Here is a 15,561-nt window from a genome sequence, read left to right as displayed (position 1 = left end):
GTGTTGGGGGTGGGGGTGGCCAATATAGAATCCAAGGCCATGGTTCTATGTCCATCTTTACCTAGTAGTTGGGTGTGGCTTAAACAAATTCCTAGCCTCTGTGGGTCATGCTCTCTGTACTTTTTTTTTAATTAATTTTTTTTCATTTATTTTACATACCGACCAGTTTCCCTCCCTCCTCTCCTCCCATCCCCTCCCCCCCACACCTCCCTTCTACCCCACCCCACCCCCCACCCATGCTCTCTGTATTTTAAGAGACAATAAAGCAGCAGCCAGTGCTCTGCACACGGGTAGCCATTGGGATAAGGCGCCATGTACACCACCGTGGTTTGTCACAACTGATGAAGGACAGGGAGAGTACTTGTCATCGGGTCAGTGTCCACAAGGTGGGAACATCATGATTTCCATGCTAAGCTTTGCTGTTCCAAACGGCGGCATCCCTGCTCCCTAGACTAGAGGAAGCCTCCTGCCCCACACTTTTCCTTTCCCACCGTTCAATTCCCTGTTCTATTCTGCAGTGCCTGTGGGGAACGGGAGATTCCCAGGAGGGGGGCCCACAGAAGTGCAGCTGGTGGAGCCTCACTGCTGAGTCACTTTCCGAGCACTCTCGCAGTTCTGTTTTTGGGAGCTTGAGAAATACATCCACAGTGCAAAACTATTTGGTCAACATTTACTTACTGAGGGACTTCCTTTGTGACAAGCACTATAATTTCCGGGTAAACTAAACTGAACCGATGCCGGCCGGCCCCTTTCTCCCACCAGCTGGGAGGGAGACCTCTGTCAGTCTGTGCCTCAGTAAATTGTAGGCCACCCCAGGACTTTGTTCAGTCCCTCCCTGCCCATTCAGAGCCTGGCACGGGACCAGCACATTGGTCCCATTCACTGCCGTTGGACTTCGGCTTGATGTGATGGGGGAGGCAGACATGTCAATCAACAACCGCAGCTGGACACAAGACAGAAGTGAAAAGACGTGAAACTGGTGGTCACAGGTAAGTTCCCAGAGAAGGGGATGCCTGCCCGACAGAGGTCAGAGACAGAAACAATGAGGGAGAAAAGGTGGGAGGGGACAGGGTCTGACACAAGTGAGCTGATCAGAGCCTAGCATTTTCTCTTCTGCCTTCCTCTGCTAATTGACTCCAACCTGCCCCTCCCTGAGCAGTAGAAGGGGTTTCACTCTCTCCTGGGTAAACAGCTTCCTGAGAATCCAGTAGATTATCTTTTCGCCTCCTCAAAAGAGCACCTATCTAAAGGCAGGTGAGGAATTACAGCAGGCACCTGCTAGCCTGACAAACCCAGAAGAGAAAGGACATCAGATTGTGACAGGTGCCAGGACCCGAAGGCAAGAAGAGGGTGGATAGGTGCTGGCAAGAACAGCTTCCATGCCTGCAATGTCTCTGTGTGTGCCGTGGTGCGCAGGGCTGGGGTAGAGAGCACTCATCCCGGGGGAGGCTTCTCTTCCCGGCTCCTGTTAACATTGGACAAAGGCACGGAGCCTTACGTGCCTTGGATTTAAGAGCAGGTGGCATGGCCACTCTTGGCACTCGATGCCTGTAAATCAGCCTGGAGCTGGGCTCCAGGCCAGCCACCTCTCTCCTGGGGCAGAGAATGTGTCCTCCACACTGATACGGACAAATCTCTCCCAGGCAGCCCAGCCCAGCCCAGTCTGCCTCTCTCTCTCTCTCTCTCTCTCTCTCTCTCTCTCTCTCTCTCTCTCTCTCTCTCTCCTGCTTTGTACTCACCTATAGCTCCCTCAAATCCCCATGGTTCTCATTTCCTGACCTTTACACACACTACCTTAGATAGTCTTCCGTCCCTGATCTTTTATCTAGCTAACTCTTGCTCCTCTTTCAAACCTCAGCCTAGAAATCCTGCTTCTAGAACTTTCCAGTGTTCCACCTGCAGGTCTGGAGAAGCTCTCTTCTTCGAGGAGCCATCGATTGCTGCCTCTACATCCCCATAAATGCCTCTGTCATAAAGGATCATAATAACCTCAGCACATCCCTTACCTCCTACTAAACCATGTCTTTTCTCGATATGCCCAGCACCTAACACAACCCCAGGCCTAAAAGAGTATGCCCAGTCAAGTGAACAAGTGCCCTCCCTCGTGTGAGCCACTGATATGCTTTCAGAGCTTTTCTCCGAGGGGTCTGAAAATGCCTTCTGCATGGAAAACCAAAGGGTGTTCACAAACACCTGCCCTCTTAACTTACGTCCTCATGGCTCTCCCAGTGTTAACCTGTTAACTATGAAGCCATGAGGAAACTGAGGCCGGGAGACATGTGAGTGCCTAGACTGTACCTTGGAGCATGGCGAAGGGCGGGAGCCCAGGGCTACCTGACTCTAAATTGGCCGTTCTGACAGGCCTTTTGTTCTGTCACCACAGGCTCCAGGCCTCTAGCGTTGCTAGCCTGCAATCCTCCAGTGACAGATGAGTCATTCTACTGGTGATCCTAGGCATGGCTTGATCCTCCCTCTCTGTATGGAGTGGAAAGCTCAATTCTCCTAGCCCTTACAAATACGCCTATGCAAAGCCTCCACCCTATGGCTCTGAGATGCCTGTGTGTTCAGTACCTACTCATCAGCAAAATTAAGTGGGTGACTACGGAGCATTCATATTGGGAAAGCTAGAGATGTGTGTGGAAATATGAGCAAGAGTCCATGCACCTAAGCCCCAGTGATACTATTGCCGGGGGAACGACTTCTACTTTTTTTCCGCCTTTTGATCTTACTGATCACACTGGTGCCCTTTACAAAAAGAAAGAAAAGCCTATAGGAAACCAGCTGACAGGAGAATCAGAAAGAAATATAGTTTCTCAGTCTTTGTGGTAGAGGAAAATATATCAAAGAGTAGGTATGGAGCTAGATGCCAACAGACATCTATTATACCATTAGAGCCATGAAAGAATAAAGTGGTCACTCCCCAAGGGTCCTTTTTGGAATAAATACAGTAGTGTGGTCCTCTGCCATGTTTTATGGCTCTGTTGTACCTGTTTATAGCCCTCTTACATTTGAAGAATTCCTGCCTTCTATATGCAAATAGAAGTTGGTCTTACTTTGCCTGCCTCTCTTGCAGCTAAGAATGAACACTGACTCCACAACATAGGAACTATTGGAATAGAGGCACCAGTCAATGTCCATGTTTTGAGAAGGTGGCAGAATTCACTGAGCTCTTGTTGAAGAAGGAAGCCTTGATGCTGGGGTGGTGTGATAGCTAATCTTGGCTGTCATCTTGACACACCTAAGAAAGAGGAACTTCAGCCTAAGAATTGCCTTTATCAGATTGGCCTGTGAGCATGTCTGTGGAACATTTCTTGATCATTCATTGATGTAGGAGGGCCCATCCCATTGTGTAGGTGCCATCCCTAGGCAGGTAGGGCTGGGCAGCATAAAGCTTATACACTTGGAGTGATGGCAGTTCCCTCATTCAATTAGTTCTGCAGCAGAGTTGGTATTAGTCCCACAGTACAGCCTCCAGCCTGATTCTCCAGCTTTCCCAATGACTCTCTTAGCTACCCAGCAGTCTTTTCAACAAGCAAAACCAAAGGATAGCCTCACAGAAAAGTATACTAATTATGAATATACAGCTCAATAAAGTGTTGTAAACTGAATCACCACCATACCAATAAGTAGGTCAGTAGCCCTATATGGGTCCCCATTGGTCTTTCCAGCAACTATTCCCTCACTAAGTATAGTCACTAGGGTAACTCCTAGCATTGTAGCCTGGAACTTCACAGCAATGGGCCCACGCAATGTATACTGGTTTGTGTACCGCTTCTTTCACTTCATTTGTCTCAGATCTGTCCATGTTGCTTCCCAAGGCAGCACACTGATCCGACTCCTCCAAGTACAGGCTTTCACTGTACGGTAAACAAGAACTCAGCCACTCCGGTATTGCTAGACATTGGCTTTATTACAGGAATGCTGCTGTTGGCATTCTTACACGTGTCCTTTTTGACCACCAGAGTGTGAGTTAGTCATATGAGGAGAAGTAGATTTGGGGCTTCTCAGATTTTTACAGGGACAATGAGGTGATTTTTTTTAACTTCTATTTTGCTTCATTTTTTTTTTTTTTTTTTACTTATGTTTCCCAAGCTGTTTTCAAAGCAAGTAGAATTGTTTCTGATGGTGGATGATGAACCTCCGGGTACATAGCATCTTCTGTAGTTGACTCCACATCAACGTGAGTCTAGAGCTAAGTGAGGCCACTGCTGTTTCCCTGCAGCAGATGATGGCAGGATGAGCAGGCTCCCTATGTTTCCCTACTTGTAACAGCACCATCCTGATAGGCAATTCTGAGGATCGCACTGATGTCAGGCCTGAAGAGCATAGGAAGGCGGCAGGGGCAGATGCTTGCCGTGGACAGCATGTTCCTTCCCAACATTAGCTTGATGAGTTCTTGCAATCAGCTGAGGCACTGGCTGAGGCTCGACCTTCCTCTTTATAAAGCTCAGAAGCTCAGAGGTTTACCAACAGGCTCAAAGTCATCAAGCTGGCCAAGGGCAGCATCAGCTCTAACGAAGCCTGCCAGGCACCCCAAGCCTGCTGATGACCACAGAAGGCAGGGACTTGGGCTTCACAATTGACTAGTTAATGTGGTTAATGGGGGTTGGGGGTTGGGGGTGGGAAGGCCAAGGTGTCGTGGTGATGGAAACATGCCGGGCGGTTGAGGCAGGCATGTGGATAGTCACTCACACCCCACCCCAGGCACTGTATCCACGTGGAAATGAGTTTATTTGATAGAAAGATAAAAATGGGGCGAGGGGAGAAGAGGGTACACACCTCATGAGAATGGGGGGAGTGGGGGAGAGTTTTCTTTTTTAAAAGAGACTTTAGGTCAGGACGCTGGGCAGGTCTCCAAGGGGCGGGTCAGAAAATACTTACAGAGTGGTCACTGGCTGCCTCTGAGTCTGGTATCCCCAACAACTCAGGGCCACAGACTCTTCCAGGGTGACGAGTAAGGACTAAGTGAAGTTTCTCAGGCTAGTCGAAGGGTGTATCCACAAAATCTGATCTAATCTCACACTGGCCTTCTCATTTTGAAGTAAGGCTGGATTGTAGCCTAATTCTGGCACCCTGGGGTTGGAGAATGTATAACTAAGAAAGAAGAAAGGGCCCACCTCAGCTGCCCTCGCTCCCTGCAGGCCGCAGCTCCTGCTCAGAGAAAGGCGCCCAGTGGGAATCCAGCCTGCACACTAGAGAGAAGAGCGTGGCCTGCTGCCTAAGCACACTCCCACAACCCTCCCTCTGCCTTTGTTTCTCAGGTGAGTGTATTCAGAGAGAGAGAGAGAGAGAGAGAGAGAGAGAGAGAGAGAGAGAGAGAGAGAGAGAGAGAGAGAGAGAGAGAACGAACACGCCCTGGACAAGAGCTCCTCCCACCCACCCCCATCAAGAAAGCCATTGTCAAATGCACATGCTCAAAATATCAAAATGCTAAAAAGATTGCCTTTTTTTTTTTTTCAAGAGCCCCCTCCTAATCACAAGAGGCCACTTAGTCTGAGTGGGACCCAGTAATGTTGATTAATGATTATGTATTTCTCGGGAGAGATGGGAACGCTGAAGCCTCCGCACCTCCCTAGGTGCACATTAATCAAGGCCAGGCTGCGGTGAAGTTAGGACCTTGGCCATTAACCCACCCACGGGAACCTCTGGGCCCCGCCCAGGGGTCATGCTAGGTTCCCTGCCGGGATGTCTAACAGCCCCCGCAGCAGGCTCCTCCCCCAATGCCCTCCCGGCCTTGCCGGTGGGCCCTCTGCCTCCTCACTCCAGCCCTGCTCCCTCTGATCACAGCCCTGGGGGTCTGAATATTAATAAGAATCTACTCTCCTCAGGTATTTCATCTTAATGGTCTTTAAGGGCTTTTCTGTAACTCCCCTTCTCTGTGTGGCAGATACAAAAATCATTAATGCACGACTGATCTCAGCTTCCCCCCTCACCATGATCCCTAAAGGAAATTTATCTCTGCCTTTTTGGGCCTTCGTGGCCTCCGTGTTCTTCCTTGCACGAGGCCGTTCTTCAACGCGGAGGAGGAGGCTGCGTACAGGGAAGAATGATGAGAAGACAACAGACTGGAAGACAGGAAGAGTGAAGGGAGGGGGGCTGAGGTTCCAGAGCTTAGGCTGTGGGTACTTTTTAGATGTAAGCAGTCAAGACTTCTAGCAGGGCTTGGGGTGGCAAGGTGAGGAAGCAGGATAGAGAGGGCCTTAGGGAGCCGCAGAGGGCAGACAACATATGGCACTCTCATCACACCACCAGGGTCAGCCTATTCGGTTAGAAACCTGCTAAGTTGCTTGTTTTATTTTTAGATTGGTTTATTGTATGTGATGAATGTTTCACCAGTGTGTATATATGTGTACCACATACATGCCTGTTGCCTGCAGAGGCATGAAGAGGGTGTTGGAGCTGCTGGAACTGGATTTACAGGTGGTTGTGAGCCACCATGTGGGTGCTGGAACTTGAACCCAGGTCCTCTGAAAGAGCAACAAGCGCTCTAAACTGCTGAGCTGCTGTGAATATCTGTATGCTGTGAATGTGTTGCTCTGATTGACTGATAAATAAAATGCTGATCGGTCAGTAGCCAGGCAGGAAGTATAGTATAGGTGGGGTAAGGAGGAGAATTCTGGGAAGTGGAAGGCTGAGTCAAGAGACGCTGCCAGCCGCCACAGCCATAAGAACCACGTGGCAACTTATAGATTAATAGAAATGGGTTAATTTAAGATATAAGAACTAGGCCGGGCGGTGGTGGCGCACCCCTTTAATCCCAGCACTCGGGAGGCAGAGCCAGGCGGATCTCTGTGAGTTCGAGGCCAACCTGGGCTACCAAGTGAACTCCAGGAAAGGCGCAAAGCTACACAGAGAAACCCTGTCTCGAAAAACCAAAAAAAAAAAAAAAAAAAAAAAAAAAGAACTAGATAGCAAGAAGCCTGCCACGGCCATACAGTTTATAAGTAATATAAGTCTCTCTGTGTTTAACTGGGCCCGAGCGGGACTGGAAAAAACTTCAGCTACACTGAGCCATCTCTCCATACTCAGGTTTCTTTTTTCAAACAATTTTATTTATGTTGTGTGTGTGTTCATGAGCACACATGCACATACAGACACATGCCATGGTACATATGTGGAAGTCAGAGACAACTTGCCTGAGCTGGTTTTCTCTTGTACAACAAGTACTTCTACCCTCTGAGCTATCTCACCAGCCTGAGGAACCTGTGAGCTTCCAATAGTTGCTCCTATGGCTGAACACGCTCATACCTTGAACTCTGTAATCCTACTCCTAGGAACTAGATACAGTGTAGACCAATGAGACATGCAGCCACATGTTCACCAAGATATGTGAAAGACTGCTCATGCAGGCACTATGCACTATCGTAAGTCTATCCAGATGCGACCCACAATGGAATGGACAAAACATGCTTTATTCATGCCATGGATTATCACATAGCAACAAAAATGAAAGCACCAGAAATATGGAACTCCCACCGACGCACTGTTAAATCAATGAAGTTACATACAAAAGAACACATGGCATGACCCCATTTACACAGTACTCAAAACTGAACCAACACCAGTCTATGAGGTTACAAGCCAGGACAATAGCTCCCTTGGGCGTTGTTGGAGAAAGAAGGTGCAAGGGGACTTCCTGGAGGACTGGTGATGTCTACTCTAATGGGGTTGCTACTTACTCAGGCATGACCAATGCAATGGCTAAGGCTGACTGTCAGACTGACATGCAGAATCAACAGAGGCAAGGCCTTGTTCGTGTCTATGAGGAGTTTCTAGACTACAATGGGGTGGAAAGATTCACCTGAAATGTGAGTAGCAACATTCCATGGCCTCAGGCCCTGGATGCATAGAAAGGAGAAAGTCAGCTGAGTGCCAGCTGTCACCTCTGGGATTTCTGACTGTGGACACAATGTGGCCTGCGGCTTCATACTCCTGCGTCAGGCCTTCCCCACCATGATGGACTTCCTCTCCACCCGTGAGCCCAAGTGAACCTGTACTCCCCTAAGCTGTTTCTGTCAGGGATTCGGCTACAGCACAGGGAAGTAGCAAAGACTTTCAGCCTATAAAAATCCATCAAGCTATACATACTATTTTTGAATGTGCAGTATATAAATTTCCTAAAACCCAGACAGCGTCTGTTTTGTTTAAAAAGTCACTCTGTAGCAGGTTCAAGTACAGGTGTCTGTCTCATCGCTCTACTAGCTGGGTCACAGTCCCTGGAATGTGACACTGTACCAAGGCAGTGCTTGGTTTTTGTCTCCAGCCTTCAGCTGATTTCCCTCTGTGTGCCACAGATTACATTTCTGAGTTTTCTTGTGGTTGGCTGGGACCCTGTGAGGTGCTCTGGCCAAAAGATGATGTGGGCAGTGATATGTGCTGCTTTCAGCCTGCACATTTCTCTGCTCAATTTCTCTTCGTTAGCTTGGACCCTTACCTGCAAAGAATGCAATGGTGGACTCAGGTCTTGGAAGATGGAGTGGCTAAGAGTCCTTAGCATGGCACAAAACAGTATCTAAAATCCCTGCAGCAGATGAAGGGACCACAAGTCTCCAAATACCTGCAGTGAGCTGAGCCCCATACTCACTTCCTGCCTCTTCACCCCCACTATCCTGCTTGCTTACCCACACTGGACTGTAATTTGAATAGGAACTAAATCTCCAGTGTGATAATAAATGGAAATTTAGGGGCTGTCACAGCTATCAATACACATAAACATTACCTAGGCCCTGAGTCCCCCAAGAGGCACTTTCTGTCATATGAAAGGGAATCGAAAGGAATCCTCTTAGGATGTATTTAGTATTCTTCCTCTGGATTTCCAGGGAAGATAAAGTAATTTCCCAAAATGGAAAAGTAAATAAGAAACCTCTAATTTTTCTTCCCTGAAAGATTCAGTAATTGGTAAGAAACTGAGTCCAGCTGTGAGACACAGCTGGGCCCCCAGGAACTGCCCTCTGGTTTTCCCCCATGTAAGGAGGCAGCGACCAACTGTCCTTACCCAGCTGTGCCAGTGGCCAGTGGAGCCTTTCAAAGTTTGAGGTTCAGTTTTAGGACCTCCACACAGTCACCCCCTTAGGCAACAGCTTCTCTACAATGATACTATTTGCTGTAGATTAAAGAGCAGTGCTTATTCCTGTTACCAAATTAAGGAGGGAAGGATGAGCTATTTATTAGCTCCCTGAGAAATATGAGGCTAAGAAGATATCCTCTACAACAATGGCCCAGAAATGAAGCCAGATTAGAATATGTATGTGTATGCATGCATTCGCACACAGGTACACATGTATTCCTCAGCAAGTGCTAACCTGTGTGTGTACATGTGGAGGGTAAAAATTGTCTCTACCAGTCTCTACTGTATTTGAGCAGGGTTTCTCACTGAACTTGGTGCTTCAGGCTAGGCAGACTGGCCAGGCAGCCCCCAGGGATTCATCTGTGTCTGCCCCTCAGGAGCTGGGGTTATGCGAATGCACTGCCAACACCTGGCTTTTAACATGGATGCTGGGATCTGAACGCAGACCCTCATGCATACACAGCAAGCATTTTCCTTACTGAGCCATCTCCCTCACCCACGAGAGCACAGTGGCACATACCTGCAAGTCCAGTTGATGACCATCTCGGCCACAGCTTAGATCAGCTCCACTTGCCTTTTACACAGGAAGAACTGAGCTTTTACTAGAGCAGAGTCTATGTATAAAAAGTCTGAGAACCTGATGGAGGTACCCTCTGCCCAGAACAGTGATCTATGGCACAGAAGGCTGACACTAGGACCCAGAAAGAAGTGAAAAGTTCTCGAGGGAGAAGAGAAGGATGCAGGCAGCCTTAGGCAATGCTGTCCAAACACTGGTGGAGCTGGAACTCGGCTTAGGTGAAGAGAAAAAAATCTGATGACCAATGTTCCTGAGAGTCCAGAGACAGAAAGTTCCAGGGATGAAAGGAAGAGGCCTCCTTGCATCAAAGGGACTGAGAAAATAGCACTCAAGCTCTTTAGGGTATATTAACTTTCTAGAATTGCTGTGACAAATAGTCACAGACTTCATGATATCAAATAAGAAATAATTCTCTGTTCTGGAGGCCAGAGGTCTGAGAACAAGGTGTTGGCAGGACCAACTTTCCCTCCAAAGTCCTAAAAATATGGTCTGTTGCCTTTCAGCTTCTAACAGGCATCCCTTGGTTTGTGGCCTGATCACTCCAATCTCTACCTCCATTTTTATATATATCACCTTTCCCCATGCGTCTCCCAAGACACTTGCCACTGGATTCAGAATCACCCAGATAATATAAGATGACCTCATCTCAACAGCATTTAATTACAATTGCAAAGACCTACTTTTCCAAATGAGGTCACACTCTGGTTTTTGGAAACCAGGATGTGTACATATAACTCTGGCACCTCCCTTCAATCCACTACGCAGGGTACAGTAAAATCTTGGAGAATAGTCCATAGGGAATAACCTTCATTTCTTTAACAGAATTCATCTGCTTCCCTCACCTACCCTTGTACCTGGTGAACAGCTTTGTTATACGGTTCTGAGATAGATGAGTCTACAAAACTTTTGTTTTGCTGGGTAGAGGCTTGAAGCAAGAGCTGGATTAACCAGGACTTTGGAAGGGCCTAGACATGAAGCAAGGATAGAGAGGAAAGGAGAGCCAGTCCCAACAAAGAATCTAGGTTATGAAATCTATTTATTCTTTCAGTAACTATACTGGGTGGTTTTATGTGTCAACTTGACACAAGCTTAGAGTCATCAGAGGAAGGAGCCTCAGCTGAGGAACTGCCTTCTCAAGACCCAGCTGTAAGGCCTTTTCTCATTTAGTGATCAGTGGGGGAGGCCCAGCCCAAGGTGGGTGGTGCCATCCCTGGGCTGTTAGTCCTGGGTTCTATAAGAAAGCAAGCTGAGCAAGCCGTGAGAAGCAAGCCAGTAAGCAGCTCTCCTCCACAGCCTCTGCATCAGCTCCTGCCTCCAGGATCCTGCCCTGTTTGTCTTCCTGTCCTGACTTCCTTCAGTGATGAACAGCAATGCTAAAGTGTAAGCCAAATAAACCCTTCCTCCTCAACTTGCCTTTTGGTCATGGAGTTTTGTCTCAGCAACAGAAACCCTAACTAAGACGATAACTCTCCCAAAAAGCCTACCCAGGGAAGGCTCTGTTGGAGCTGTGATGGAGAGCCAGAGACACAGTACCTACCCTCAAGTGCAGCAGCCACTGAGCCCATGATGTTAATGTCAACTCCACCATTTCTGTCCCTCCCCCAAATAATCAGCAAACTATACACTCTCTGCTAAATTCTTCATAACCAAGCTCAAGGGCAGAGATACTGTCTCATTTCCAGGCTAGAATGAAACACAGCCTTCTCCCAGGAGGCCAGATGTGTGGCATCATACCCAGTCGGGGCATGCTGCCTACCCAGCACCCACTTCTTCCTCCTTCCGGCAAGAGTACTCTGATGTGCTTTTGGACAATGACCTCTCCTCCTACTGTGGATAGTTGTAATGGAACTGACAGTCAAATGTTTTCCCCTGAATTGAAAGCTAGGAGCAAAATATCTCATCTGGGCCAACAAGACTCGGGAGTCGAATCCTAAAAGGAACACAAGAATAGAATCAATGGTGAAATGAATGAGCCCAGTGGTTGCCTCCTGGATCCTGGGTGTCCTGCCAATGTCAGAGTTCTCAGCAGGTCTTCCGGTCATGAGTTCTTCCATACCCCTCCAATAGACTCTCTTCGAGCTTACCTTAGCCAAGGTTCTTCTTAAACAGAGAGCCTCTATGACCACGACGTCTCAATCTCGTCTCCAGGAATGGGTCCAGGCACCTCCAGGAGAGAACCAGGCCCTGGCTCGGATGCATTACATCCTCAGAGCTGGGTTACTACTTCTTTATCAAGACAAGTACAGCCCAAAGCCACAGGCTCCCTTATGCCAATGGTGATTGTCCTTAATTAACAAGGACCCACTGTGTCCATGCCAGCCCTTGGGAAAAGGCCAGCACACCGAGGAGAAATCAGATTCATCTGGGTCAGGTGAAGGCTTCCAATGAGCCCTATTATTCTGCCAAAGCGATCCTCATGTCCTGTACCTAAATTCAATTCTGTACTCCATGAGGTCTGTGTGGTCCCATGACACAGCAGGGCTTTCTTCTCCCTAGTACTCTGACATCTGCACTGACCCCAGGGGAATTTCTCAGAGAGCAACTAAATTTACACCTTCAATTAACTTCCACAGGCTCTTGCTTGTCTTCAGTCTGTACCAGCCTTTGCTCAAACCACCCCAAGTATGAGGCTCATTAATCTGTAACCACACACTGTAGACAGGGGGCTGTTCTGTTGTTTTGAAAAGAAACATTCTGAGTGCATTCCTCCCATTATTCCAATCTCTTTTACCTTGTATCAGAGGACTATGACTTTTTACATGAACAACAAAATCTTTTAATGCTCTTGGGAAACCAGGTCCTTAGCTCTCTCCTAAAGCAGGCCAAAATCTCTACTCAATTCAAAAGACAAGTGACAGGGCTGGAGATCCAGGTCAGTGGGTAGAAAGCTTTCCTGGCTTGTACAAAACCCTGAGTTTGGTCCCTAGTATTGCACAAACTGGGCATGCTTGGCACATGCCTACAAACCAAGCATTTAGGAGACAGAAAAGAAGGATCAGAAGTTCAAGGCCATCCTCAGCTACCCAGTGGGACCAATATGAGTCTACAGGAGATCTTGTCTCAGAAACCAACCAACTAAAACACAAAACAAACAAAAATCCCACAAACTACCTCCATTTTACTTGGTGTGCCTTTACTATTCCTGAACAGTCTTGAATGTGAAATGACAATTCCCAACCATGGAAAAGATAAGTATATGACAAAATGTTTGTCACAAAGCGCAGACCAGGGTTCCAATGGAACACATGGGATGGCATTAAATTTTCCCTGCAGGTCTGTCTCTCCTTGATGACATACTGCTTAAGCTGGGCCCTGCAGGATGACAGAGAATCAGAACTGCCTCTCCCTCACCTGGACCTACAGAGCTGTCCCCTTGCCAGCAAGAGATCATGTTGTAAAAATGCTCGTTTTTAAATTTTGATGGGTTTGGAATTCACGATGCCTTTTTCCACAGAAAAAGGTGTGCGCAAATGATAACTGAGTATGGGTGCCAGCCATACTAGTCATCCGGCTCCTAGTTATTGACGATGTACAGCACCAACGCTGCCTATAAATACAGTCTACCAGGCCTCTTCCTACCTGTAAAGTACCCTGAGCCCAGCTGCCGGGAGAAACCATTTAGCATAGCAACCCTCTTCCTCGTTAAGTCCTAGCAATTCTGTAGTCGGTCTCTCTCAACCCAGTCACTGTGGTCCCCTGCCCCCGTCCCCACCTCCACCCCAGTGCCTTGGGTCAGAGCAAGCCTTATCATAAACTGCACCATAGCCACCAACACAAACTGTTGGCCAGTTTGTCTTTCGCTTCTTGCCCTGGCCTTCTCTCCTAACTCCCTCTGCTGAATTTGGTCCCCATCTCCCTTCTCAGCCTTTCCCCAGCCGCACCATACCTGTTTTCTCCATGTCCAGCCATAAAGCCCTCTCAGCTCCAAGACTGCTCTTGTGTGAGTTGTACTGTACTTGTTAGTATGAGTGTGCACTTGTGCACACAGCTGTGCACATGTGTGTGGAGGCCAGAGGTGAACATCAGGTATCTTTCCTCACTGCACTCCACCTTCATCTTTGGGAAAGGGGTTCTCATTGAACGTGAAGCACAATTCAGGCTAGGTCCATGAGCTTCGAGGATGCACTTACTCCATATCCCCGGAAGAGATGGGATTACAGGCACAAGCTGCTATACGTAGCAGTCGGATTTCTGAATTTCTTTCCTTTGTTGCTACTCTGGCTAGTCCTCTCCCCAGAACAAACGGCTTCTCTCTAGCTTAGCCTACAATTGCCTACCAATTCCGCAACACCAGGCTCCTCTTGCCTAACATTTCCATTCTGGAGGCTTGCTGGATTGTAACTGTGTCTGCTTACATAACAAATACGAGATTACCTACAGCGGGCCAAGCCTCAGTAGAAAGCACACACACTGAAGGCAGACCATGTTCTGCAGGCATCCGCTTTGGTCTCAATAAAGAACAGCATGAAGTTAGGTTCTTGTCTTTGGCACTTAGCTGCATAACTTAATCTTTGAGTCTTTCCTTATCTGGAAGAAGAAAAAAAAAAAAAAAAAAAACAACTTCAAAATTTGGTTTACAGAATGCTGAGTGCAGGAAAAAGCCAAATGGAAACCTACTACTTAGTTGAGTAAAAAATCTGCAAGTTGCCAGGCAGTGGTGGCGCACGCCTTTAACCCCAGCACTCTGGGGGCAGAGCCAGATGGATCTCTGTGAGTTCAAGGTCAGCCTGGTCTACAGAGTGAGCTCCAGGATAGGCACCAAAACTACATAAAGAAACCCTGTCTTGAAAAAAAAATATCTGATTGTTATGAGGGTGATAAGCCTGCAAGGCTGAATAATGCTGAAACTAACAAGGCAGGCGTTATTAAACTCAAACCCTAGTGCCCAGTATGGGCTACCTCCTTATGAGCTGTTGGTCAGAGGCTCCAGAAGTTTTCAGAACAATTTAAGTCCTTGAAATTCCCCTTGGCTGCCTTCCAGAACTAGTTGTTAAGACCTTATGGCTGAAGACACCATATACATTGGGTATAAGAGACAGAGAAATCAAACTGGATTTGAGCTGGAGGTTTCCTCCTGGACAGACAGCTAGCTTTCATAGCACCTGAAGATGCAATGTAAGGTGATAAGAGAGTGGCCTTACCCAGCTAAAAGCCCTACAAACTACAATACCAACCTGCAAAGCAAGATACGCCCACTAGTGCGATTGTGGTACAACTGTTATGGGGGCAACTGAGCACTCGGATTGGTGTTGAGGTCCATTCCACAAAAAGAAACCCATGTTGGCACTATAACAGTTAAAAACTCATGGCTGAAGCCTTGGGTCCTAGTGGAAACTTACTATTATTGTTTAGCTAAACTGACACAGTACCAAGCTGCCCTCTAAATACTTTACAACAAAAGGTAGCAGATGAAGAAAGAATTGTTCAAGATACTAAGTTACGGTTGAGGGCTTAGCTCTCAACAGGCCATCTCCACTACTCCCTCTCAAGTTGCAGGACCAATGCAGAAGGAACAGGAAGAATGTAAGAGCTGGAAGAAAGGGAGAGCTATGAAACTGTGTAGGTATGGCACAGCCATTTCAACCATGATCTCACAACAGCAGTGGCTGCCAGCAATGGGCCTGCACTAGACTGGGCTTGTCAACAGTCAATCACAGATCACAAAGGGGCCCATGAGACTCTACTTTCCCTGCTGAACTATGAGCTACTGATGCATTCTGGGGGAGGTAGACATTGTCTTCAATTGCGTAACTACTGATGAGTTCACCATGCTCCAGTGAATAGCAGCAATCCTATAAACACAAACAGTCCTGGTTATATTCTGGGTCACACAACACAACTCTATAAATGTGAGGAGGGGTCTTGTAGAGAGCTGGTAATAGACGTGAGAGGGATAAGAGAGGATGAGCGTGACAGT

At 47.6% G+C, this 15,561-nt stretch overlaps 1 long non-coding RNA gene across 2 annotated transcripts in view; it reads left to right on the top strand.

Annotated features, from left to right (window-relative positions):
• The first annotated feature begins 373 nt into the window (after positions 1–373).
• The window catches only part of LOC143269713 (uncharacterized), a 42,387-nt gene continuing 27,199 nt past the window's right edge, over positions 374–15,561 (top strand). Inside the window, exons 1-2 of one of the 2 annotated variants that reach the window (XR_013046310.1) lie at positions 374–989; positions 5,142–5,261. This is a non-coding gene — a long non-coding RNA (uncharacterized LOC143269713). Of the gene's footprint in view, positions 990–4,449; positions 5,262–15,561 lie in introns of those variants that run through there. The other variant, XR_013046309.1, reaches the window with a different exon arrangement.

The sequence above is a fragment of the Peromyscus maniculatus genome, chromosome 20 (assembly GCF_049852395.1).
Source record: "Peromyscus maniculatus bairdii isolate BWxNUB_F1_BW_parent chromosome 20, HU_Pman_BW_mat_3.1, whole genome shotgun sequence".
Classification (NCBI taxonomy): domain Eukaryota; kingdom Metazoa; phylum Chordata; class Mammalia; order Rodentia; family Cricetidae; genus Peromyscus; species Peromyscus maniculatus.
The sequence above is the reverse complement of the archived record's forward strand: the minus strand, read 5'-3'. Positions and strand labels throughout refer to the sequence as shown.